The sequence below is a fragment of the Taeniopygia guttata genome, chromosome 1 (genome assembly GCF_048771995.1).
Source record: "Taeniopygia guttata chromosome 1, bTaeGut7.mat, whole genome shotgun sequence".
Taxonomy (NCBI): Eukaryota; Metazoa; Chordata; class Aves; order Passeriformes; family Estrildidae; genus Taeniopygia; species Taeniopygia guttata.
In genome coordinates, this window is record NC_133024.1 from 67,237,593 (window position 1) to 67,264,934 (window position 27,342).

Consider the following 27,342-nt stretch of genomic DNA (forward strand, 5'->3'; position numbering starts at 1 on the left):
AGGGTGCTCAGGCCCTGGCAGGGGCTGCCAGGGAGGTTTGGTGTGCCCATCCCTGCAGGTGTCCCCTGGAGGTGGCACGGAGTGCTCCGGGCTGGGGACAAGGTGGGCATGGGGCCCAGCTGGGACCCCATGGGCTGGGAGCGCTTTTCCAGCCCCAGGGATTCTGGGGTTCTGTGAGAGTTCTCCCAGCAGAAAAAGAAACCCAATCCCGGAGAAAGGCCCTGCCCTGGAGCAGCAGAGGAGCAGCCCCGAGGCTGGAGGAGCCAGGAGCGGGCTCCAGGCACGGCTGCTCAGCCCTGAGCCCTGTGGGGCTGCCCAGCAGCAGCAGCAGAGCCCCAGAACTGCTTTGGGCTCTGTGGCTGCACAGCCCCGTGGAGCTGCTGCCGCAGCGATATGTCAGGAGCAGCACAGAGCTGCTGCTGCCTCAGCTGGGGCTGCAGCGGGGAAACCCCTCCCGCCCGGCCCAGGGCTGCTGGAGGCAGGCAGGGCTGCAGGAACACCCCCAGCCCGGCTCCCCGGCCACGGGCAGCGGCAGAGCGGGGCTCTGGTGGCTTCGCTGCGCTGGCTGCACAGCCCTGATGCAAAGGGCTGCCCGGCACAGCTCTCTGCCGCTGGGGCTCAGCGTGCTCCTCCCGTTTGCCTGCAGAGAGCAGCGACAGCCCTGCCCCGCCGGCCCGGCCGGGAACTCTCCCGCTGCCGCTGGGGCTGAGCCCGCGCTGCTCGCGGGGCACTCCGTGGCACGGGCTGTGACAATACATCGGCTGTGTGGGGAAAGCACTGAGCTCTCTTCCTTTTTGGCTGTGACTACAGATTCATTCACAGTCAACACCTGTTGAAGGGCAGTCAGCTGCTGCTTCAGTGCCTGGATCTCCTGCAGCACCTGGCTCAGGATCTCCCTGTTGATATTCTGCTCCTTGGGACTCTGTGGGGCAGGAGAGGGGCTGGGCAGGGCAGGCACTGCCTCTGCTGCCACCACTGTGCCCTTGGGCCTGGGAGGGCTGGGTCCCAGCCGGCGACAAGGCTGGTGCTTCTCCTCACTCCGTGGTTGCAAGGGTATGTCCCTTATATTGAAGCTGTTGTCCTTTCTCCATTGGGACAGCTCCTGACTGCTCACAAGCTCCTCCCGTTGGGACAGCTTTTGGTCATTAATATCTGGCCACTGGGGCAGCTCTTGGGCTCTGGCATCTGGTCCTTGCAACAGCTCCTGGTCACTGCTGTCTATCACTTGGTACAATTCTGATTCTCTGCTATCTTTCCACTGGGCCATGTGGGAGACGACATCTTGTTCGCATGGTGAGAGTTCTGCATACCTCTCACCTTCCCTCTGGGAAAACTTTTGGACATTGTGCTGGGAAAGCTTGCGGTCTATTTCAGCAAAGAGCCTCTCCTCCTCCTCAGTCTCTGTCAGTGGTAGGACTGACCTGCTTCCAGCCAGCTGGGCAGGGGTCTGATGGACTGGGAGTTGGAGTTGGCTTTGTTCTCGTCACTGTTGCCTGTCGCTGTAGGAGGATGGATACTTGTAACTGCATCCTTGAGTGCTCAAAGACTGGAGAAATTCTAAGGAAGTGTTTGGGGGAATATTAACCTTTATGGGCCAAAGTTATGCTGTTGGCCACTCCAAATATTTAACCAGGAGGAGATCAATGAGTATTCACGAAGGCTCCCTGTTTAGTTTACCTAGATGTGGCTGGAGGAAATAAAAGAAAATGTAGATGATGAAACTTTCTGGGATCCTGTAGAGAACCTCACCGTATTCCTGGACTCCAAATTCCAGTGAAATAAGCCTGAAAGGCAGGAATCAACCACTGAACAGTAATGGCCTACTACTCCCAACATGCTTTTTCTCTGGTTTGGTTTTTTTTTTGCCTTTTTTTTTTTTTTTTTTTTTTTGCCTTTTCACTCTGGAAAAGAGCTTATGTACAAAATACCCCAGTAAAAATACAATCATACAAAAATACCTAATTTCCACAGTATTTGCAGCTTCAAATTTAAAAACAACCATACATAGTCAGTGGAATCCCCTAGAGTGCAACTATCTTCTGCTCCATTTCTCACATGTTACCAAAGCCAGTGTCAAACCCTGTCAGGAGGAGATCCAGTGCCTGGAGCACCCCATTATTTTCTGCATCAAAATGTCTTTTTCTGCCCAACTGCCTAGGCCACTGTGCAGGACAGGCTTTCATCCTCTAGATGCTCCTGAACCTTGCATAAATGCCTGGCAAGAAATCATAGAATATCTGGAATTGGAAGGCACTCACTGGGATCACTGAGTCCAATTCCTGGCCCTGCACAGGACACCCCAGGAGTTGCACCATGTTCTTGAGAGCATTGTTCAAAAGAATCTTGAACTCTCTCAGTGTTGTTTCCATGACCATTTCCCTGGGGAGCCTGTTCGAGTGCCCAGCACCCTCTGGGTGAAGAACCTTTTCCTAATATCCAACCCAAACCTCCCCTGAAGCCGCTTCAGGCTATTTCCTCATGTTCTGCCTCTGGGTACCAGAGAGAAGAGATCAGTGCCTGTATGTTCAAAGTAAAATATCTGCTGCCTTTAAGAGAACAGATTTTCACCCCTTTGGGGTTGCTAATGCAGATCAATTTTTTCAATCAAAATAACCCCATCACCCCATTAAAATTCTACACATTTCTGGCAGGAAAGTTTATATCTTGATTTTTTTTTTTTTTTTAAGTAGAGATGAGAAGAAGGGAGTTATGGCAATGTAAGTACATTTCTTAAAACCTAATTCTGGAAAAGCATTTTTTTTCAATCTAATTTTTTTTTTTTTTTTTTTTTTTACATTTTCCCCATAATCCAGTCATTAGTTTTGGCCTTTTTACTTGACATTTCAGGATAAAAGGGTCCATGTCAGCCAGCATAAAGCCACACCATGACCTACAAAGAAAGTGCAAAGCCTGTACTAATAAGCCTTGCCCCACAGCGGATGTGAGGACAACATCAGAGTGCTGAGGAATATTTGCAGAGACAGCAGAAGCAAAGCTGAGAGAAAGCAGGAAGGCAGGAAACAGTTCATCAATCTTAATGGATAATGAGATTATTTTAAAAAAATGAAAGAGAACAAGTAGTGAGAAATCCATTATTTGCAATGAAAGGACAAATAAAAGTAAAAGAAACTGGAATAGGCTGATAACCAGGAAGATGACAAGGAAATACAATCACAGAAGAGAAGGAAATTGCACCCACTTGCAAATAATTATTCTTGCCTTTCTCAGGCAAAACTGTCATTCACAGAAAACCCTTTGGACTTTGGAGAACTTGAAAAAAATGAAAGAAAAGCACAGTGTATGCAATCAAGACTTAAGAAGTGAATAAAGTCAGGCTAAAAAAACTCCCTGTTACACATTGTTTCCCAGAGTTTTGCTAAAAAGGACACTCTGGAGCAACTATGTTCTGTTCTCATCTGATCTAGACACTGAGAAATTCTTCCATCTCCTTGCTCTCTCGCAGACTTCTCTTGCATTAATTAATTTTCTTCGCAATGACATCCAGACTGTGACCCTAGCACCTATGTGGAAACCTAAGGAGAGAGTGCTCATGTTAGAGAGGTTCCCAGTGGGTTGGGGAGCATCTGTCTGCCCTGACACACAATCAACCAACCTCCGTCATTTTCTCCACCAGCTCCCAGCCAGCCTGGCCTGGCCCTGACCTCCTTGGCAAGAGGAATATTACACTCAGCCAAGTCCTGGCTTACCCCATCCCTGTTTGATCAGCGGAAGATTATGTTAGGAGCCAGGAGCTTTGCTATCTGAATGCAGCATGTGAGCATTCAGGCTGGCTTCTGCCTTCCTGTTGTAATTACTTGATAATCACCATCAGCGCACACACCTTCCACAGGCACCTCCCCTGCAAAGGGTCCAAAGCTCTCCTGTCATCAGCCCTTTCCCTGTCCTTGGAAAAGGGATTGCTAGGTGAGGAATTGTGGCATAAGGCCATTATCCTTATCATATACAGGGGGATGTTTTTTGAGAAACACAAATGTAAGCAAAGTGATTAGCCATGGCTGTGCCCTACAGAAATAAAACTGCTTCCTTCTGATAAGCAAAGTAACTGTTTTGAATGTGACTTCACCTTATTCTGTGCTGCTACACAAATCAGGGATGTTATCTTGGAGACAAGGACAATAATGAAAATAATGTATTTCCATGACTTTCATGGTATCAATGTTATCTTGCTTAAAACCAGAAAGTTTTACAAGAGAAAGTCTGATGTCATGTCTGGCACTGGTGGCATCAGGCTGTGTCCAGGTCTGTCCTTGTTCCAGCACTTGCTTTCTGTGGTAGTCAGCAAGCTCACAACACTTTTATCTTGCCCTCATGGATTTATAACACAAGTAACATCTCAAACCCGAACACTCAACAGCTGGAATTGCTGGAATCAACTGATCATAAAGTAATTGTGAGTTCCTGATGAGCCACAGCCAAAACAAAGGCAAATAGAATATTAGGATAGCTTTTTGCTCACAAATGTGTCTCTGTATAAAGCATTGGTGAGCTACCAAGTGACCCAGCTGGCAAGCCACATTCAATATAATATGCAGATAATGACATTTAAGGTAACTGAAGGAGATATAAACCTCTTTAGGGAGAGAAGCAAAGAAGATGTGGCCTGTTTAGTCTAGTCAAACAAAAGTAGAGACAGGCTGATCTCTCCCTCTCTAGGGGAGCATAAGGGGATTAACCTAAGAAAAAATAGTATGAGAATGATACATGAGAGAAGATATTTAATTTTGGGTCATAAAAACAAGTGAGTACAACATGGCAGTCAATACAGCTAGGTAGAAAATAGAAGACAATTCCCAGTCTTTACAGCAGAGACTTTTGCTATCCAGGTATTTCCAAAACATAAGATGGGAAAATTCCAGAGGGATTAGATGATGTGAAACCTGTGGCAGGTGGTGGAGGACTCATGGACCAGAAAGTGCCCTCCAGGTAGGTGTCATAGTGAAGCTCTACTAAGAAAAAGAAGAGAAAATTTGATCCTGCTATTGGGAGTCCTTGCCTATCAACAATCACAAACCTGTGCACACAGCTCTGATGGGAGCAGGGCTCTTGGCAGAGCTGCATCCATTTGGAAACTCTTGTACAGCCAATACACAGATCCCTTGAATATCTTAGCAAGACTCAGATTTGGATTCCCTGTCCACACAGAGTCAATCTGCAGCTAAGCAAACACATTGTTATGATCCTTCTCCATTACCAGAAACAATTATTTCCTGCAAGAAGTCATTCCATTTTCTTTTCAGTCCTATTTGGCACACAAAAAGATCAAAGAAATGTATTTAAGCAGAGGAAATTTGGAAAGAAGTCTAATCTCACTAATTTGGAGAGACCTCAGACATCGACAGTGGCATAACCAATCCCAGATAGAAGAATGTAATAAAATACATTACAGATATTTCACTTAGAAGTATAGATTAGTGAGGAGGTATTATTTGAAATGTTGCAGTACAATGTTAGAGTTGGGGGAAACAGGGAGAGATTTGCTTAATCTTTAGTGATACAGGCCTTGCTCATTTCTGGCTCCACCTCAGTCTTTGTTAAAAAGAGTAAACTGAAGGTGTGCCAAGTAATTTATAAGAACAGACCCTTTATTGCTTAAGCACTTTTGAATTCATTATTTGGGATTGATTCACATGCTGCAGATGTCTTTCACCTGCTTGATTAGCATGGGCCACTAAGGACTACCAAGAAAAAACAGAATGAAGCATAAAAGCAAATTACAAAAAACATAGACATGTATACTCCATTTGTTTTTGATTCATGGTGAGCTCCCCACAGACTTTTCTCTCCTATTTCACCCCTCACTTGCCCTGTGTGTTTAACTTTCTTGTTTTTCTTAGTCAACGGCTGTTCAAGACTCGTCAAACGACTGTGGTACTTGGTCAAAGACTGTACAAAACCGTTTGTACATTCCTTGTACTTCCCATAGCAAGGTCCTGTTCCCAGCTGGATGCTCTGTGAGGTAATGTAATATAAATAGCAGCTGGAAAGCTAAGACAGAGCACTCAAACCTCACATCCAGCCTACTCCCTTTGCACAGATATAGCTCAGACACACAGGGCACCATCATGCTGTGAGGGAGCAACAGATTTAAATCATCTGTGATGCTCAGGTTTATCCTGTCTAATGCTCTGTCATTCAGCTATTCAGTGGGAAGACATTTCATACTACACATCTCAGGGTCATTTCAATTTTTCTACCCTTACATGTGGCTTAAGTTAACACAAGCTCTGTGACAACAGGCTTTTCCTGAATTGAAAGGAAAAAAGGTTAGAGAATCTGGAGCAAGGAACAAATGTGAAAAAGAGCCCCAGTCCTGTAATCCAGAGAAGGAGCACCAGGCAGATGTTTGTGTGAGAAAATGGGTCACCAGAGCACTAAGCATGAAGAAGTGAGGTGATGAAAAATACTGTTGAAAACTGTGTGGATGGGGACCTTATATTTAAATCACCACTGGTACTAAAGCTGTTTATTATTAGCTCATGTTCTATCTGCAGTAAACTGCAACAATCTATCCTTTGCTTTTATATTGGTAAAAGTAACTAGAATCGAGATCTAGGATTTTATTTACTTGTGATCCATCACTGACAACACACAGCAGCAGATTGTCTTAGTTATGTTTAAAACTGAAATCTCAATTGGCAGTCTATCAACCCGCCCTACTCCAGTGCATAGACCCATCAGGACCTGCAATTGACTGCAGTCTGTTGTCATTAAAGGCCAGTATTTGTAGAGTGAGTGCTGGATTCATCTCACCTTTCTGCAAGCATCTACAGCTGAACTAGTCACCTTAAGTTCCTTTCACAAACAATAGAAAAGATTAAGTATTTCCAGGGCATAATTCATTCAACTCATGCTACGTACCTAGCTCAGACTGAGATGAGTTCATTTTCTGTGCTGAGCTAAATGCTGCCTGAACCACACCTGCTGTCTGCGTTTCAGACATAGACACCTGCAGTGCAATCTCTGCATCTGGCCAGAGTCTCAGGCTTGCAGGTCTGGACTCTGGTCTCTGGACTCCAGCTGATGTTAGTGAAGGGCAAATCACTTCGTCTCTGTAGAGCAGAGTTTCCTTCCAACAACCTTTTGATGCCCAGGATGTAAGCATTGAGTTTAAGAAAGTCATACAAGCATAGTCTGCAAACTGCTGAGAGAGGAAGGCTCTTGATGGAAATTCAAGTTAAACTTGCGTCCTGAATCATCCTGACTCCTTAATATGGTTAAGCTCAGGTAAGTCTTGGCTCCCTGCTTTGCAACAGTATTTCTTACAGTTAGAATGCTGGATCCTATGGGCAGGGCTCTGGAAAAGCCTTTGAAAAACAGGTTTGACTCCTTCAAGGAAAACCACAACCCAGGCTTCTGGTAGCTGAATGTAAATCAGGCACTCAAACAGTCTGCTTTTTAACGTACTCATCTTCTTGCAGTTCAAGAGTTTGTCTTCTGTTGCAGAGGTGACTCAGCTTGTATGTTACCTACTCTGGATTTAAAATCACACAGAGGTTTTAACAGATTCTCTGGGAAGCCACACACTGGGAGCAGAGAGTTGCTGCAGCAGCAACAGATCTGATTCTCTGGGTCATCACTAACAGTCCTGTCAGCATCATTGTGGATCTACAGCACAGGTGCCCTCACTGGGGTAGGATCACCTCTTCAGTCAGTGTCAGGGTTAAGCAGACACTGCATTAAGAGCAAAGTTTTGAGTTACACTTTGCTAGATCTCTAAGAGACTCATGCAAATAAGGAAAACCTTCGCCAAATGCAAAGGTAACAAAAGGGAAAGAATACAGGTTTCATTTGGCCATTCATAAGAGATTTTAGATTGACTGCAGCAGTCATTGTGATAAGAAACAGTGAGTGACTGTACCCCTGAAGCAATTTAATAATCTAAGATACTGAGTTCAGTCATCTTATCTTACCTGTTCCTTTTTCAATTATGAGAAATGATATTTTTTTCCTGAAAAGTTATGTACTAACTTTGGGGTTTGGGTTGGGTGATACGTCAGAGAATAGTGAGCAAAATCCATAGCTTTCTCGCAAGCAAGAACATCCTTCTCCCTCAGGACAGCAGCACTGCTTCATTCACAAGGTGCTTCTTGCTACCCCATAAATCTTACCTTTCCCATTTTATCCCACCCCAACTTTCACAAATTCTACTACATTCCTCTGTTTCTGCCCTCAGAGTATAAAAGGACTTATTTTTCCACACAGTCATCCACCCCAAAACCACTTTTATCTTATATAAACTCCCCAGTGTTCTTTAAACTCTTTGATTCTTCTTTTTCCCTCTCTGAAGGGATAACATGATGTTTCTTCCCTCTCTGAGGTTCCACCAGAGACTTTTCTTTTTATCAATGAATATAGGTCAGTGAATTTAGACCATATGTGCTGCTCCACTGGGTGATTTTTCCATTTTTCAGTACATCTGTCTAAACAACACAAAAACCTAGAGGGGTTTGTGATATCAGACTGGTTTTATACACTTTAAGTGTTAAAAGACCTTGAAGACTCAGCAACACAAAGGTCAAAGAGAACGTATGGGCATTTTAATCTGAAATTATTCTTAATAAGAGCTCTGTAGCTAAATCAATTTAAAAGGAACAGTTCTTTGATTGGATGTGGAATTACACCAGAATTCTGTGTTGGGATGAAAATCATCATCAATCAGAATCTAGTGAAGTCATGAAAGAAAACCACACTTTAAACTTTAGTATTTCTAGTATTTTGAAACCAGAAATAATATTTCTATTATTTTAACATTTCTGTTACACTGATTACATTGATTGTGTTGACATCTTTGATCAAATTACTGACGTGTCTCTATGTGCATGGATAACAAATACTGTATTTTTCATACGCTCATTACAACAAAATAAATATTATACCTTAGTTACAAGGTATATAAAAGTATGTCACAGTAACTGCCCTTAAGAAGAAAATATGGAGAAGTTAATCAATGTATAAGAGTCTTACACTCCGTTTAAACTGCAGTGCCTAAGAGCAGTTACAGTCAGAGAGCATGTTGTTAGTAAGCAGATTTTGACAAGCTTTGAGAGGAAAACTGTGTTTAAAAAAAAAAAAAAAAAAAAAAAAAAAAGAAGAAGAAGAAGATTGTTTTAACACCTTCTACTAGCATTCACTTAATCCAGGCTACTCAGTCTGAAAATGGAAAAATCTCCAGAAAGTTCTGAAATAAATACTAGGGTATACACAGATGGTGATGTTGGGGCAGAACGCCAGCACACAGAATCTCAGTGTTCGGCGAATCACGGGCAAAATAATTAATGGCATTTCTAGCAGCATAACGCCCTGCAAACATACACACTGCCTCGTGGAGTACTTGTCAGCAGTATTAATCTGGGAAATAATTAGTCCCTGTAAAGTCCTTTCACACTCTTTCACCAGATGGCCAGGCAAGATCGTCAGCTAAAATCCTGCTGTTTCAGCACTGGAGGAAATGCCAAGGAATGATGCTTTATGCTACCCTGTGCAAGGTCTGGGCACACTACACTGTACTCATAGTTTCATTCTCCCAGGTACTGCACAGCAGCACAACATGCTTCACAAATCCCACCAGATCATTTTCCGAGCATCACTGCCAAGTGTGCTTCACACCCCAACATTTGCAAGCCACTCTACAGAAAGTTCTGCCATCTGCCAAAACACAGGACCTCTCCAAATGAAATTAGACCAGAATTTGTATATTTAGAAACAAGATCAATTCCAGAAGAGACAGTATAAAAAAAGAAAAATGTTAACAGTAGCTCACAATTATAGTGGCCATGCAATCATGTAGAATCTCCAGTTTGACAATCAACTAACCTTCACTTTATCACTTGACCTTGTTATTGAGTAAACATCTAAGGAACTTCTCAGTGACATATTAACTGTTCCCACAAGTATCCAATTTTTTGCTCTGTTTAGTCTGCACAGGCTGTATGTATGTCACCTACTGATTTGATAGCAGTCTGGTAACACAGAAGCCTACAGCTGGGGTAGAGCTATCCAGCAGAAATGCATACACTGGCCTAGAATCACACCCAAGCACTGGAATATGAAAACATACCTTCTATTTATTATACACGGGTCCCTGTATCCTAGAGCTAGCTCCAAGACTCTGAAAGTCAGAGAAGAATAGTCTTTTCTTAGAAACTCAAGACCTGCTCAAAGACATGGGTTACTGGATATGACATTTGACAATGTCTGTAAGACTCATAAGCAGCAGTACAGGGAATTCTGGAAAGTTAACACTTCTCCTTTGAACAAGAAGCAGTGACTATGATTTGGCTGGCTAGGGGAAAAAGAAAACAAAATAGGGCTCTGAGCAGCACTGCTGTGGCTGTAGCTGAGGCAGAATTTCCATTTCAAAGTCTGGTTTTCCATGTCCTACTTCTCCCTTATAAATACAAGCTGCAAGTTAGAACTTGGCCCAAAGAGTTCACCTATCACATTTAGGAATTAAAGACTGAATCAATTTGCTAAGAAAAAATAGAAAAGGAAAAAAGATACTATTGTTAGTACAAATATATTTACCAAAAATTCTGCTGTTCTTTTGGGAAGGCTGTGGGGAAAGAGAAAGCCTTGGCTGCTTGGTTTTCAAGAGGTCAATAGCATGCCACAGCTGCACACTCCTGCAAAGACAGTGACTATAAAGCCCAAGATGGCTCTGCAGACTTGTTTATCTTAAGTATGAAGTCATCTCAGGCCTGGACATGAGAAAGAAACTTCAACTTTGCAGGCTCAGTGTTGACAGTTACCGAGTGCATGTTAAAGGAAAAAAACTTGTTTTGAGCTGTGCACCAGTCTAGTCTCAGTCAGAGTTAGCCTCAGCTGTGTGATATGTCAGAGTTTGGCCTGAAGGACACAGTTCAGTCAGTCAGTGGCTGAATGACTGACTGATACATCCAACCCTGCCTGGTAACATCCAAATGCTGGATGGCTTTCCAGGGGAGGAGGAGGAAGCCTTCACAGAGATTTCAGCTATCTAGCCCCAAGTGCAAACATTGCATTGATTCACCAGGATGTTCTATCAAAATCCCACACAGCTCAACATGGTAGTTCAGTCACTTAGGCTGAGCCTGGACTGCAGAACTCCTCTGGGAGCAGTGCACAAAACTTTTCCATGCGACTGCTTCCCCTGCTTCCCATCTGTTTGCCCATCAGAGATGCAGAAGCTTTGAGACCAAATACCGCCATGCTCCTTATCTGTGAAAACAGGGAAGTAAACAGAAGGGCAGACAGTGCAGGATTAAAGCTATTTTACTCTTCTATGCAGCTGTTTGTATCAGGTTACTCTTAACAGCATCCAGGCACCTTCCAATAGTCGGTTAAGCGATGTGGCTAATGTCTGTTATCCACCTTCACTCACTCCTCCATCCCCTTTGATTATCTCATCAATACATGGCAAGTTTCCCACTTTATATCTAGCCATGACCTTAGCTGTCTTTGGCACATTATTCAGTATTCAGCTTGCATTTTTCAATGGTACAAAGCTTTTTCTGTGAATAATAAAATCTAGCAATGAGCACTGCCCCTCACCTCATAGTCACGACTAAAACACACCAAAGTAATCACTGGTGAGCTTTGGGGAGTGCTGGAGATTAGGTCATGGGAGTGATCCTTTGAAGAGTCTGAACACTACAGCTGACATCTACAATAACCATCAGGGAAATCCAGGGGTTCGTTTTCTCTGCAAGAGCAATGAACATTTCAGGCAACAAAGCAGTCAAAGAGGAGATAATTAAAGAAGACTTACTGAATAATTTATTTCATGAAAATGAAGTTTAGTGTTTGGTGTTGTTTATTTAAGGAAAATATCAGCACTTCAATGGAAGAAGTTGTTTTCTGAAGATATAGACATGTGAGAAACACTGAAATATTAAGAAGTGCATTAGCAAACAGTGATTACATTTTAGGATTGTTTAAAAAAAAGTCATGAGAACTCTGCTGTGTTTTATAGCCATTCTGCCCACGAAAAATATTTTTTAGTACCTTAGCCTGGCTTGCAACATTTTCTATAACATGCAGAAACTTTAACAGGCTTATTGTAAAATCAGAATTAATTTCTCTAGAAAGCTCAATTTTGGACTTGGTTGTTGTTCTCTTACCATACAATGGGCATGATTCTCAGCCAATATTTAGATTATATTTGACCAAGGCTAAATTGTCAGACATTATGGTCACCTCACAAACAAGGACACAGATAGGGCAGAGATTCTAATGTTTTCTTTGTGTCTGTCTATATCATTGATGACAAGCTAAGAGGGTCCAGTGTCCTGAGCTGGATGACCATGGCTGTGAGAATGGTAAACGCCCACTGAGCCCTGAACTCAGGCAGGATCTGCTGCTCCAGCTCAGGCCATGGTGTATGGGTGCAAGCCAATAGGTGTGAGGATCTGGAGCAAAGTCTCCTCAGCAAAGTGTTTCTCCTCCCAGTTTAGTTCCATTGCAAGAGACAGTGGATGCTGGAGCAGTTGAAATTTTCCCACTTTATCTAAAAAGGGAGATCACTGTAAAATACATCAGCAGAGAAATCAGCCTCACCTAACATTCCATGCCTACACTGTAGACACTACACCTAAATTTTTTACAATTAGGCATTTAAGATTAGCATTTACACCTATGTCACAATCTTTGAGCAGAAATAATCTCTGTAAAAGTCTAAAATAATCCTTGTGAACCTGACTCTGGAAATACCAATGTCTGTGCACTGATGGTACAGAAATGAAAAAGCAACTATTTCCAACAGGAACCTCAATATGTGCCTGCAGCTAAGCATGACAAATGCCAGCCAGGATGTGATGGGGTTTATTAGCCAGCTTCACTAGGAACAGATTTAATGCTTACTGTTGCAGGAGAAAAGGAGACTATAGCCTTGTGCTGATGTTTGTGCCAATTTGGATTTGTTTTTTGCCCCCACCCCAGAAAAAGACCTGCAAGGTCTGACCAAGCAATTGGCAGAACACTAACTTGGTAAAGGTGAGGCACTGCCTGAAATTGAGAGGTTTTGGAGATGGAAGAAAGGATAATAAATTATCACATTACTATAAAAATAATCTCAGTTCCTCTCCAGCAGGTAGCCAAAAGTCAGCAGAAAAGGATGTCAGGAAACGAAGCAGAGGGAGATGGGAAGAGAAAGTTTCAGCTCCACTAGACACCATTTCCCTGATTAAAGAAGACCCTCCTAGGCCATCATGCAAAACGCTGTCTTGGCTACATGAGCCCTTAGCATGTCTCATGACACTGGCTAGGCAAAACCCCTGTTTCCAGTATCATGAGGTCATGATCACAGGACCCTTTCAGTTCTTCACTGCTCCTTCAGGCAGAGGACCAGGACAGACCAGAGCTACACAACAAAATGAGCTATCATACCTTTGAGGGAAAAGATCACCTTTTACAGCACAACAGCTGCAGATAGGAACTTACATTAAATAATACTCTCAATAATAGTGAGTGGGGGGAAAGGTTAGTTCAAGATTATGAGCAGCAGATAAATGCCTTTTGTCGTATGAGAAACTGTTTTTCCCCTTTATATCCATAAATGTTATGCTAATAAGAAAGGAAATGTGATGCCATGGAATAAGGCATCTTCCCATCATGTCTAATTATGCATCCCTAAAATGAAGCTTCCTAATTTGGTTTGGGTTTTTTTTTCTTTTTCTTTTTGTTTTGCTGAGAGAATTATCTCATGAATTATCATTGCTTTTCACTCTGGAAATAGGAACTTACCAATTTCAATTGTAGCTGAGTATTAGAATAAAAATCTGACAAGACATGTGGTTCTTGTAAGGTACACTTATTCCTTTAACTAAAGATTTTTTTTTTCCCTGGAATATGTAATCTGATAGTAGTGTCTGAATTTATTGTAGAATAAACTCAGCAATGAATGGCATAAAAAGAACAGAAGAGTGTAGTCACAAAGCAGTCAGTCACACATTTTACTCATTTGTACACTGTTTATCTTCTGGTATATGTCACAAGAAGTAATCATTTAAAAAAACAACTTCTTTAGTAGGTAATAAAATGTTATAGAGTTTCCAGTCTCACAACATGTGCTACAGCTATAAATCAGATTATTCTAAATTTTACTAATTTGCAGCACTGGGAAGCATTTTAGAAATGCCACAACTGAAAGGGGGGCGCAGGATTTTTTTTTTCTATATAGTGTCTGTCTCTGCAGCAATCCCAAGAAGGCCATGGGTGTTTGGAAACCTGCCCATGCCTTTTCAGTACATCAGCTGTTATAATATGCAATGTTACTTTTCCTGCAAACCTTGCCTAACTTTTATATTGCCCAATTTTTTAAATGAGTGTAAACCACTTTCAGATGTCAGTTATGGTTATTGCTGGAAGTGCTCTGCTGTAAATTACCAAATGCGGTGCACTGGGAAAATCTGCCAAGAGGTGATACAAAAATGACTTCAATCAACACTGGCATCCCAGATGCAGAAGAACAAAGCAACAAAAAGCGCATCTCTTATTGTACTAAACTCTCTGGTTTTGAGGTGCATTTGGTCCATCTCTCTAATTAAAAAATGATAGCCTACAACTAGCCCTGCTACCCTCTGCTATTAGGCTCCTTGAGGAAGAAAAGGTAAAAGCCAGCCACCCCTTTTTACTGATCTCTCTACTACAGTCTTCTCTTTTGAAGAAGATGATGGCAACCATGAGGAAGATAGGGGTGTTCCTGATCCTGAATGACGAAGCTGAAAGCATCTTCCTTTGCTGAACCTCTCTGTCTTCAGCTCATATCCTCTACCACACAGAGTGTGTGCTGTCCCAGGAATGTGAGGAGGACCGGATGCCTTGGGAAAGGGATTTCACAGTGCTCTAGGATGCGTGAAACCTTCCTGACAGCTCAGCGGATGCATCAGCATGATTAATGTTGCATGCTGCCACCTGAGAACATCTGCAGAGAGACAGGGAGATGCCTCATTTGTCCCCTTCAGACAAATATCATCTAGACAAGGAAAGGTTAGTGTATTTTGGAAAATTCCTTATGCAAGGGGCAGTCCCACATCAATCCTATAAAGACCTCTCTAGAAAAAGCTGTATATTAACTTCCCTCTGACTCTAGCTCTCAGCATGCCTGAGAATCTTATAAAGCAGCAAGTGACCCAAGCAAGGAGAACACAGCACAAGTTCAGAGTAAAGTTGGGCAAAGCAGTTACACAAAAATCTAATCTAAATCTGCTCAGATCTTCACTGGCTAAATGATGATGAAATTCCTGTTCAGCTCCTCATATTTTCTACTCCTTATATTTGAAATGAGGCAGAGTTACACAGTATTTTATCAAATCCTAATTCTTTCTATGTAACAAAAAAGGAATTTTAAAACTGTCTCAAAATCTGAAATAGCACTGGACACTCACCAAAACATAAGTATTCCAAATTTTGGCATGAGACCATACAGTCTACTTTTACACTTGAAACAAGTGAGAAACACTACTTGGAAGCTGTTAATACACAGCTAAACTCTCATCTCTGCACAGTACTCAGGAGGTTTAGGAAATCATGGTTTGGAGGCACCTACGCTGAACTGGGCCTGTGCAAACCCACTCAGTCTAGTGTACCTGGGGTAAAATCTCTTAGATGGTGCCAGCACAGATTTTTCCATTAGTCTTTCATGAAAGAGGACTGGATCACCTCTCCTATGAACACAGGCTGAGAGAGCTGAGTTGTCCAGTGTGGGGAAGAGAAGGTTCTGGTGACACCCTACAGCATCCTTTCAGTACCTAAAGGGGGCCTACAAGAAAGAGGGGCTTTTTACAAGGACATGTGTTGTTAGGACAAGAGGGAACAGCTTTAAACTGAAAGCCATTATACATGATGGGGCCCTGCTCTCCTGGAGACGGCTGAACACCTGCCTGCCCATGGGGAGCAGTGTATTAATTCCTTGTTTCCAGCTTTTACTCTTCCAGTTCTCTCTCTGATCCCACTGGTGGGAGACTGAGTGAGTGGCTGTCTGGGGTTAAACATCACAGTGCTCTAAGTGATTACAATCTGACAGTGTTCTGCTTTCTACATTACGGGCCTTGGTCAAGTTCAACAACGACTGCATCAGAGGCTTCTTGTAAATTTAGGGTTGCTCCAGGAACAGAAACAAGAGAGATTATGGAGCAAATGACACAATTTCAGAAAAAAAAAAGAATGTATAAGCAAAGAAGATAAGTGAGGCAATGATATGTGGCAGATGCTGGCCATGTGGCTCACTCTTATGTACACTGGAGGTGCCAGTAGAAGGTCTATAATAAAACTCTAGCTCTATTAGGTCTATTAACCTAGATGAATCCCCAAGACTCTCCTGGGAGGTCATCAATCTTTGGAAACTGAATACAGAAGCTGGAAAGAAGAGATATCAACACCAGACAAATAAAACTCCTTGCCTTGAAGACTATAAGTACTGATCTGGGGACCTGTAAAATCTTTATCATAATCTCTGGGGAAATACCTATCTTAATCACTATTCAGACTAAAGCTTTATTACCTGAGAAATTGCTTCTCCCTCTCAGACCAAGATTTTTTCTTAATGCCTTTTTACTGCTGTGTGGCTGACACAGGAACTTTGTTTTTTTGTTTTTATTCCTATTTCATGTTTTAACCCTTCTTTACAATTGTATTATTATTATTATTAGTACCTAGCTATGTAATTATTGTTAAAGTAGAAAATGAAAAACTTTAAGAAAATTACAGTAATTAAACTTGTACATGAAATGGAAGACTTTTAACAATTTACTGCACTTCCATATGCAATCAGTTGCCACAATTTATGTGAACAGAGAATGACAACAGGCATCTAACTTTCCTGAAAACATTAGCCATGAATTATAAGCTGCTAAAAGTTTTCAGAGACCAGAAAGGGGAAGGCTATGTTTTCTTATACTTCACATCCATTTCTTGTAACTGAGGTTCAACTCTATCAAGACCACACTGTAACTTTTTTTCAGTCTAAGCAGAGTCTCATTCTTCAGGCAGTCCTATTACATTTATTTATGGAATAATGTCTTGTTGAATGTGCTGTTGGCAGGATCTGACTGCACAAATAAATAAGTTGCCCCATAGAGCTTCAAATGTCACCATCGCACAATGGAAAACATCCCAGGTTAGATAGATGTACTATGACCAATATATTGAGAACTTTTACTCCCGTTCTGCTGATTGATAGAATAACTACACCCATGAAATGGGATGATTTACACCATTGCTTTGCCTCTTGGCTCGAATAAGCTTTTGCCAGTCATATGGTCCTGAAGGATGACTGCTTGTGGAATAAATCTGATGTAATTCGATACACAGCATGATACACAATCAAGATGAAATGATCCTTAGATAATTCTTCCATGTGCAATCATTTCGGGAAGACAATTTTAATAATGATATTTTCTTTCTTATTAAGTTCTTTGGACTTAATAAAATATAATGAACAATTATATCCAGGAGAAGAAGTTATTGTCAAGTTCATATTTTATTAATTCTTTACCTGAGGCCAGTATCTTAAACCAGACAAGACAGCTCTCACTGAAATACTCAGTACGGAAGGCCTTTTCCAGTCTAGACTTTCACAGTGCCTCCTTATTAATACAAATGCTAATCTCCCACTTTTAACAGCCCCAGCTTGGTTATGCCAGTGTTTCACTTGTTTGTTTCTCCCTTTTTCTTCCTCATTCATACTCCTCCATTTTTGCTTCCCTCTCAAAAAACAATAGTAAAGGGAAGTCTTAGGATTGGCAAGCATGAATATAAACATATAACAGCATTTTAAGAACATGTGAGTTTTTTCCAGTCTCAGTCAAAGCATCATGCCCACTCAACAATAAGGATAATCCATGTCCAGGACTGAGCTGATGAGCTACCAGTGGGACATATTCCAGCCTGATCAATCAAACTTCCCCAGTAGTGATTAGGATGAAACAGTTCTGAGAAAAAGCTTAGTCCCTGTGTTGCCAAAGTTGACAGCTTAAGAAAAGCACAGGTTTTTGCTTCACGTCTAGACTTTTTTTCTGAAGTAAAGGCACACTGATGTCAGTGTTGCCAAGAGTAAAAACTTCCATGTGACATTCAGAAACTGGTTCTGGAACAACTTAATTTCATCTTTTATGGCATGCTTCTCCCAAAAAAAGCTTTTCATGGAGGTGGGATTAGTGATTAAGAGATGTGGAGGGTGGAACACATATGTCTGTGAAAACTGGAATTAATGTGATTATGCTAAGCAGAATGTATTCTGAGCATCAGTGGTTTGCAAAGATTCAAGGAAATGTGCCCCAAGCATAGAATATCTTCTGGAAAATAAAGCATGATATTCAGAGATGGCTGGGATAAAGAGGTATTTTATGGGCAAGCAGAGGTTAATCAACTGTCACTTTATATAAAACACCTTCCCTTTGTTCTGCTCTTTTAATCTCCACCATAATAAAACAATTATAAGAAATTTATGATTCTGAAGAATTGTTAGTCCATATTTTCCTCAATGGAAATAAAAAGAAAGGAAACAAAAAAAATATATAACACAAACAGATAATAATTTGATCAATGCATAAGAAGTTTATGAATATTATCAATTGCTACTCATTTAATACTCCACTATCAGGTCTAGTTCTGTGAAGAGATTCTTCCTTAGAGGGTATAAGAAACCCAAAAATATTTTTCCAAGTCCATGATCACTGTTTTGATGTTGCAATTCAAAAGGTTTCATGAAGCATGAACTTAGCCAGAAGGGCAAACAGTCCGTGATGCCAATAATTCCGATTGCTTCAGAAAATACCTACACCCAGACCTGTGCACAAGGGTTTCTCCAGTGAGGCAAATGTCTTTTTTATTATTACACACGTGATCACAACTGGCTTTTGCTTATGCCTGTTGCTTACCTTGTTCTCAACTATCCCACAAGTCCCGCAAGCATATCTTATATTGAATACAGTGACACATTGCTGCATTTTAGTGCTGTAGCATGGTGGTCTGTTTTGACACACCAGCAGGAAGGTCACAAGTAGGACAGGTCATTTGCCAGGTAACATGGCTTTTAAGAAACCAAGCTGTTGAATTTTTTTCATCTCATGGTGTCTCTAAATGCCATATTTACCTTTCAGGGCTTACACAAGCAATCCCTCTCACAGTGCTCCAAGGCATTTCTGCACAGTGGAGACTACTCCAAGCACAAAGCAAATGTTCAGTGATTCATAATGTTTTGTCTTCAGAAAATAGACAAAAATATCTCTTCACCTTGGCCACAGGATGACCAAGCATACACATGAACAAACTCTATCTACTGGTTTGGTTTTAGAGCCAGAGTCAAAGCAACTACAAGAGAAAAGATATTCCCAAATGATAGAATTTTGCACCTAAGTAACTCTAACAGCAAACTGCTGTGTACTTATTTGTGTTGTTTTATTCCACTACAGAATTTATAGTATACAAAACTGTGTTCCAGATGTATTTGGTTCTAAGTAGAACATTCCCATCCTTTCTGTGCACAGCAGCACTTGTAGAACTATTGATCAGAAATGTATAAATTTTGCATGCAGAATCCCACACATGCAACAGCAGAAATAACCTGCACTATCTGCACTGCCAAGAGGTTGCCTTCAGAAAAAAAAACAAAAAACAAAAAACAAACAAAAAAAACCAAAACCAAAACAAAAAAAAAAGAACAAAAAAACCCCAAAAAAACCCAAAAAACCCAAAACCACAACTTACCCAAGCATTTGTGCACTAAGTATAGAAAACAAGGACAAGGTGCTTGTTAAGATAGTGTGCTTACTACTTCCTAGTTATTCTGAGTTGCATATTCAAAACTTCTTTAACAAAAAATATTTGTCATTCTTTTTTATATTGAGAATTACAAACATGGATGTCTACTGGAGATGTGGCACAATAGAGAATTCTGAATATTTTCTTTATTGAGAAGGGAAAATTAGGCAATTAGACCAAACTACACCAGCACAACTGAAAAGCTGAGTAATATTCATAACACAATTGATTTCTTACCACATGGTGCCATTTAAGGGATTAGAACAACTCACCAGGGTAATATCAAACTTGATTAGAAGCTAAGGGACCTGATTGTTATCTCCATTAAGCCAGACAAAAAATAATTGACACCAGCAACTCTCAATTTTCACCAATGTAACTAAAAGGAAAGTCAAGCACCCTATCTTTCACTTGGATAAGTAATTTTCATATCTTTGAGTGATTAACAGTGATTGTTTCAACTCCCTTGAAAATATCAAAGACAGTGTCTCTGGTATTGTTACAGCTAGGTGTGCTGATATTACATGGGTTTGAGTGCCTTCATATAAAGAGCAATTCTCACAGCAAACAAAAAAGAATATCTTATGTAAACTTGGAGAAGACCTTTAACGTGCTCAGCATGCCAGGACCTTTACCCATCCACAAATAAACATTTAAAGATAATGGGACGAAATTTTCCAGATAGTGAGGTATACAGGGGAGGAAGTAAGACCTGGGAAGCTTTTCAAGATCTCCAGAGATAGGTGTCACAAATCACAGTCAACAGATACTTCAGAGCTGGATTCATCTGAACTCAGACATCTACATTGCAGGTAAATGTGCACAAGGTTTTTGGCTAAACTACCTCTGTCCACAGTGGTTAAAACAGTAACTTAGTAACAGAAGGATTTATCCCATCTTAGATAAAAACTGTCATATATATGAATGTGTTCCCAAAATTATTCTCCTCTTGGGATGGAGGAGAGGGACTTCAACCAGAAACCTCAGAATTGTATTTAAACTTGAAAACAGAAGGAGCCAGCATCAATTGAAATGTGGATGAGGTATAATATGCATTGAAGATGAGGTAATCTGGGGTTATTCACCTCTGCTGGCGAGCTGCTGCGAAGAACCCTTGCAGAGCAGATGTTCCCCGCAGAAATAATGAGTGTCCATAAAAAAAAAACAGCATGTCATTACTTCTCAGCCTGTCTTCCAATTTTCTTTGCTCACCACTAATATACCTGCCAGCCTACCTTCTCCATTTTCTATAAACTTATTTTCCTTTTTCTTCTAGTTTATTTTTATAATCTACTGAGTATCACAAATGAAAGATAGGTAACAAATTTATTTACCTATATGAATATACCTTTATAACTTCAAACATTGACAGACGATTTGGTTGAAAAACAAACTTTCATGAAAAACTTTGTGTAAATTTAAAGTCTGTAAGAGTAATACAAATGTTTATACAATTTTAATTATGTTTCAGTCAAGGCTTTCTCTAAACAAATAAACATCTATAATTCACACCTTGGAGAGGTTGAATACCACTTGAGAGGATGTCTGTAAACTAAAGTAAAATTGTTTAGCCAATTTTCCTTCTCTGTGTTGAGTGAGCCCCCAGAAGGAAAACCACCTGCATATGAAATCCAGAATGATTCAGTTCTTCCAATGGGAAGCACTATGAGAAACAGCTCTGCTGTTCCAGGCAGTTTAAAGCCAGCAGCATCCAAGGGCTCAGCTGAGGAAAGTCCCAGGGCCTTCCCTGGAAGCAGAGAGGCTGGCACACTGAACACCCTTCCCAAAGAGGGGCTGAAAGCAACAAGCTGTGCCTCCCATTGCAAGACCAAAATCTCCAGCTTTGGTCCTGCACTGAGCACAAGCCTGGCCCCTTTGGCTGCTGAAGCCAAATTTCTCTGCAGTAGGCCACCTGTCCAGGGGGAATCCTTCTAGGAAACATTAATGGTAAAAGGATAAGTATTCAGGCACCAGCCTATGGAAAATGGACCTAAGAGACACCCATATGACACTTTCATTAGTGTCCTTGTCCTCTGCAGCTTATGGCTTGGCAGAGGGGGTTGGTGTTTTGCCTGTAATTTTTGTCCTTCTTAGATCAAAATACGCCCAATATATGAGTGTTATGTAGGAAAAAAAAAAAAAAAAAAAAAGAAGAAAGAAAATCACATTTCAATCAAGATATTAGCAGCTAAAAAAGCTATTACAACAACTGTAAACCATGAAGATTTAATCTGCTCTGACCATGCTCTGTCCTTCTAATTCTGCTGCTGATTAGACATCAGAGGCACCATCTTCACAGAATAACAGAATGAAATCCCTTAGGAAGTCATATTGCTTCTCGTGTAGGAACAGACAGAAATTTTCTCCAGACCCATGACTCCCTACTGGTTAATTATATCTCACTAGTGAGGCACAATAGCAGAACTTTTAACTTCTTTTATTGTATTTCTCCTGGCCAAACTGGCTGTGAACCCCGCTCCGAAAATCAGCAGCACCAGAAAGCAGGAGGAGCGGACACCGAGGTGATCCTGGACTGAATGAGCCACCCCAACCAAATTTCTTCATATGCTATGACACCAAGCAGGAAATCTCTACGCTGGCAAGTTCAAGAGAAAAAACTCCCTATTTTCTCAGCTGGTTTTCATTTCTGATGCCACAGTGATGATTGCACTTGGTACAAGCAGTGGCACTACTGCTGTCACATGCTGCTGTTGCCAGCATAGCAACCCACAGTCAGTGTGAGGCTAGAAAATCTCCTGAGCTGTGCAGCTCAACAAAACAGCAGGTCCTTTGGATACCATGTATAACTCTAAGTGAACAATTTCAGTAATGGTTTTGTCAGATCTCCCTAGAAGCAGTAATAATGGGCCACAAATAACAAAATGAGTTCAGCTGCTAAAAGAACACAACAATCTGTTGAAGGAAGGGAAGGGAAATTATTGTCATAAAACATTTGCATGGCCTTGTGAATTCTGCACTGCACTGAACAGAGATCACACCTTGCCCGACCCTAAACTTCTTGCTGTTGCTAAGACAACTCCATCAATGTAAAAGGAGCAATGCAGAGTCCAGTGGTGAGACCTCCAAAGGGGATGGATTAGCTACTAGGCTTTGCTAGAAGACAGAAAGTGTGTTGGTGCAAAGGGCAGGATGGCTGTTGTGGCTGTGGAAGACTGTCTGACACAGGAACTCAACCAAGTGCAGGGACAATGGGGATACAGTGCAAATATCCCAACGAACAGCAGGGGCTCCTTGTTCTCAGAAATGCCACTGTTTTCTTGACTGAGTCCGACTTAGGGAACATCTCTGGAGCTCCTAGGAGCACCACCAGGAATTCCAACAGTATCTCCTACCCAGACCAACTATCTCTTCTCATTTCTGCCTGGTGTATTCCAGCAGCAATGTATCTGCCTAAGCTGGGAGTTGCTGAGCCTTTAGGGAAAGGTTTTCCCTCCAGCATTGGGCTTGAGGCCTTGTCCCGGGGTAAGACAAAAATTACACATAACGAGCACATGCAGATAAAGGGATGAAAGTAGTTCATAGTATCAGCTCATGAAACCTATATGAAAAGCCCTTTGCAGGAACAAAATCCCATGCTATGAGAGGATCCACAATCTGGCTCTCCTCATCCCTTTATTCTAGATGTTTATACCACATTTGCATAGAGGATCTCCTTTACTGGATGCTTCTTAGACTATTTGCAGACCATCTTTCACAGAATATTACTTGGATTATCTATCTGAAAGTCAAAATGTGTATCTTACAGTGTATCACAGGAAGTGAAGTTAATAATTAATGTTTTCTGGAGAAAAATATCATTATCCTTGAGAGAAGCATGCAGAAGTGCATACCTGACAGAGCTCATCCCTTAGGCTGCTTCACTGCTTAATGTAACACCGCTGACTGACCTTCCTATACCAAATTTATGGTTTTAGGTATAGAAGAAAAAGCAGATTTAAGATTGGCAAACAGAACATGTTACCAGAAGGCAAACCTCTATCACTTATCCTCTCAGGCGGTCACGGCCTAAAGCAATGAACTGCAAGTACAAAGGGAGTGAAATCTGACAGCTTGTTTACACTGTGAATATGCATCCATATCTTTGCACAGACACAAAAAAATACTCTGTCTCTTAAATGAACAAGGAAATACAAATCAAGCAATTGTCTCTTCTCTACCACCACTTTGAAAGACACTTATGAAAGGTTTTTATTTCATTTCCAGGGGTCTCTGTTGATGTACCTTTGTGGGAAGAGAATTCCAGCAGCACATACATTCTTAGGTCCTACCACTGGGGGCTTGGTCATGTTCACTTAGGTGACTGATAGGTACCTGCTGTGCGTGCTTGCATTACACCACCTTCCTCACAGTGCTAATCATTCCTTCTAGGAATTTCTCCTATTTTATATGACAGACACATGTCTAATTTGTAAGTTCTAGGGTTTAAGACTTCCTGTTCTTCTCCCTGCTCACATGTTTCACAAGGCTCAATTAAATGGCAGAATGGGATACTGCCAAATATTTCTTTCTCTTTCTCTGAGAAAGAGACAGTTATTTGAAAAATGTTGTTACACTAGCCACATTTCATCACAAAAAATGAATACCTATAATTACAATATCTGTGATTATATAATGTCAAACACAGGAAAAATAAGCACTCCAACATTTTGAGGAAAAAATTGTAACCTGTATTATCCACATTCAGGCTAAAAATGCTGGATCCTGTCCCAGCCTCAGAAATAAAATATACCCAGCAGTAATTGAAAAACAAATGAATCTGATTATAATCTTACCATACTCTAGCTTTTGCATTTCTCAGCTATGTGGCAAACAGACAGAAAAATCCCATTACATGCACCAGAAGACAAATTTTTAAGATATCTCTGCAAACATCAGTTATCTTTACACTTGGATATTTCTGGCCTTGGAGCTTGAGTCCTATTGCATTACATCTTGTGAAATACTTGGCCATTAATTCATAATGCACTTTGAAAGTGGCAGTGGAGCCACTGATCAAAAATACTGCTGGGTCTCTGATGGTTTGCCTTCACATTCAGATGGTGGCAGCCCTGCCTTCCTTTTCACCTGATGTCATTTGTGAGGGCTTGAAAGTCTTTCCACAAGGAGCTGGGCAGCCCATTTGGAGGCAGTGGTGGGGACACACATCTGGAGTTAGCCAGAGCCCAGCGGGAGGCTATATATAATGCCAAAATCCCCTCCAACACCTGAGAGGGTGCAGAGGCCATCCCAGCTCACAGCAGCTCCCTAACACCAGACTTGAGCAAATACATCCCTCCTGTAACAAGCCAGGCAGAAATGAGAAGGGATAATTGGTCTAAGGAAGAGCTGTTGCTGCCAGAAAACTCCTGATGGTGTCCCTGGGAGTTCCCAGTAAAGTTCCTCAGGGCATGAGCCAGCCAAGAAAACAGTGGCACTTCTGGGAACTAGAAGCCCCTATTGCTTGTTGGGATATTCACACTATTTTCTCCAGATCGTACTCCGTCTTCTTGTAGCTTGTGGGACTGTGGTTACCCTTGATGGGCAGGTGTGGAACACAGGGTGTTAGAGAATTGTGCTCTCATTTGCTCTCAGCTAGAAACCACAGGTTTCCCTCTCACTGAATGACATGAAACTCTGTCAATTGGCTCTTTCTCTATAAGTTACCAAGATGCCTTTATATTACTTGTATATAGCCCTATTGACTTTTTCAGTACTTAAATGCTTTAAGAAAATCAATGTCTAAGCAAATGGAGTGGAGCAGAAGTATCACAGAATCCCATTTGACATTCCAGCATCAAAGATCATGGTTAAATTAAAGGAAATAACTTGTACGATGTGGGAGATGGATTTAGAGAAAAACTGCAGAAGACATAGAAAATGGGTGAGTGGAGAGACATTAAATTAAAAACAAAATAGAAATAGATACGCTGAAGATAAATATAGTGGCTATGGATATGACTTAGTTAATTTTAGCAATCCAAAACTATGTTGTCTAGTCCAAAATAATCATTTTAGCTCTCTGCTAAATAAATAAATTTTAGCTCTCTGCTATGTAGTAAATAGAGAGCAGGAGCTATCTCCACAGAGGATTCAGCCTAAGGCAGGACAATGCATCACACATGCCTTCAACTACCCCAAAGTCTACACTCAGAAGGGATGCATAACTTTTGTCAGCACTGAAGCTCATATAGGATCAGGCATCATTTTGAGTGTTGTACCTATTTAATAGAAGGTCTTCTAACTCAGCATTTTTTGTTTTATTTAGTTTTCTTGGGAAAATCTGATATTTCTTTTGTCAGAGGAAATATTTCTTTATAATTGCTTATCAGCAGGTCCTGGTCTGAATATTCAAATAATTTACGAGAACAAAACCTATTTATTTATTGTATTTTATTAATAATGAGCCCAACTTATCACGAGCACAATCTCATGTATTGCCATTCACTTCTAAGTTGCTACATATGCTTACACAGCAGGGAATTAGGCCAGATACAGTCAAAATGCTTCATTACTAGTCAAGTCAGACAATAAATCAGATCTGTTTGCAAAGTACCGCAATTTGTGTCTAATGACTGGAAGAATTGGTATATAAAGTACATATCAAAACTGGAAAGCAATTATCTCCTAGATGTGCAAAACCTCATCTAAAATTTGAACTTCAAAAGAGAAAAAAGCATGGCAGGTGTAAAAAAAAATCTTGCCCCTTCCCTTTATCCATAACAATTAACTACCAGTCTGTGGGCCCAACAAACCAGCCAGCTTTCCACCCATCTAGAGTGTATCCCAAGCAGGATTCAGGGATTATGCTGCATCAAGCTGTATGAAGCAGCTCTCATGTATTACGCCTGCCCTCGCACAGAACCTCTATATGGTACCTCTGTGGTGAAGCTGCTGATGTACCAGGCATCATCCCTTTACCCGTCTGCGTCTCTGCTCGTAGTTGGGAAGCAGCAGCCAGGCAGGAAATCAAGAAGATGTGCCCCAGTAAACTACAACTCTTACTCCTACCAGGAGTAGGGAATAGGCTTCATGCCTACTATGTCCTTCTCACACATACCAGGAGTTTGGGCATATTTTATACATGAGGACATTCCTTTGCTCCAAGACCCTGAACATTTCTGACACCTACCAACCACTCTGAATTTCCTCAGTGACCTGACTTTTAGTAAACAATCAATTTGCTGTTACCATCCTTTTTGGATCGCTCATAACATATGTTATCAAAAAGATAAGAAATATGATCCCATCTACAGCTTCTAATTAATACATAAGTGTTCTAAATAATTTGCCTGAAGTGTCAGTCACAAAGTAGGACAAACCATTACAGCCAAGTTTCAAAAAAATCTAATTATCTCCCCTCTGCATTTTAAGTGATGAATCTACTGCACATATCTGCAAGTGACCTATTATTTCCCACAAAATAATCACAGCCCAAAGGAAGTCCCCAAAGACAAAGCACACATGGGATGTCTAGTCCAGCTCTTTCAGAATTGGAACAAGCACCGCAGACTGAGATTTTTTGACTGTGAAATAGGTGAGCTTTCACAATTTTACCCAAGTTTGTTTCCCTTATATTCCCAGAAA

General features: G+C 41.2%; 1 protein-coding gene across 8 annotated transcripts in view; it reads right to left on the minus strand.

Moving 5' to 3' along the window:
- Positions 1 to 27,342, minus strand: part of MTUS2 (microtubule associated scaffold protein 2) — a 271,445-nt gene that overhangs the window by 184,269 nt on the left and 59,834 nt on the right. The window lies entirely within an intron of this gene.